Below are 1171 nucleotides of genomic sequence, written 5' to 3' on the forward strand. Positions count from 1 at the left end.
GCCATTGTTTTAAGATACGATGAAGGGTGTATGAAAGCTGCATTCTCATTGGCTACTGAAACTAGAGTTGGGCTAGATACTCCAATCAGGGCTCGCAATCCATTGCAACATTGACAATTACTCTATGAAGCGCTATTTCAACATAATACACAGACTTTTGGTGCGCGATTTCAACCACTTTTATGAGGCGCGATAATGCACGCACCAGGGCACAATTTCGGGTGCGCGGTGGAGCGCAGGCGTGATCGCGCCCCTTAAAAATGAAAGCCTGCGGTTCGATATATCGGAACGTACCCTGCATGGTAACTATCTAATATGGTTAGGGTTAGGGTTAGGGTTAGGGAGTAGGCGTAGGCAACTTCCTATAGACTCGTTAGTGGAGTAGGCGAGGTACGGTCCGGCATATTAGATATAGTACCAGGGTACGTTCCGGTATACCGGACCATACCCAGGGTACGTTCCGGCAGTACCCAGGGAGACATATACCCTGGCAGCCAAACTAGGAATGAGCAATGGAAAGACAATGGGTACGAGTAGGTAGGGTGCGAAATTTACAGGAGTCCGGAGTCAAATACTCCCTGATTTGACATGTGTAGGAGTCCGTGCAACTCCCTGAAAATTCTGCCATACTAACTATAGTTCGTTCCAGAGCACGGCCTCGCGGAATTACTGTATTTGTTCAGCTAATGTCCAAAGAAAATTTGGCAGACGTGCTACTGCATGAATCTTAAAAATAAGCACATGCGTTATTGTTAATATCTTTAATTTTGAACCTCAGACTGCAAACTCTCTCTTTTTGAGGGTAGGGACTCCCGTGTTCAAAAGTTAATTTCTACCCCCGAGTAGGTATCTCTATCTGAGATAAATTTTCAAAGTTACGATTTGTATGCGATTTGAAACAGACACATACACGTGTGACATCAGGAGTATCAATAGCAATTGATAGACCCCTGGTGCCATAGCAAATGTAGATACAATAATGTAACCCAAACCCAAAAGGATAGGGTTACAAAGCCTCCCTATCCTTTTGGGTTTGGGTTACATTATTGTATCTAGACTATAGCAAATGGACAGGGACCCCCTCTACTTCTACTTCTTCTACTTCTATACTGGACAGTCCCTAAGGAATAAACGTCCGGGGCTATAGCTAGCCATGGTGTGTGTGACCTAG

General features: G+C 44.7%; 1 protein-coding gene across 1 annotated transcript in view; it reads right to left on the minus strand.

Moving 5' to 3' along the window:
- Positions 1-1171, minus strand: part of LOC106817459 (DNA polymerase zeta catalytic subunit-like) — a 13856-nt gene that overhangs the window by 11901 nt on the left and 784 nt on the right. The gene's annotated exons all lie outside the window — the stretch shown is intronic.

The sequence above is a fragment of the Priapulus caudatus genome, unplaced genomic scaffold, assembly GCF_000485595.1.
Source record: "Priapulus caudatus unplaced genomic scaffold, Priapulus_caudatus-5.0.1 Scaffold1731, whole genome shotgun sequence".
Lineage (NCBI taxonomy): Eukaryota > Metazoa > Priapulida > Priapulimorpha > Priapulimorphida > Priapulidae > Priapulus > Priapulus caudatus.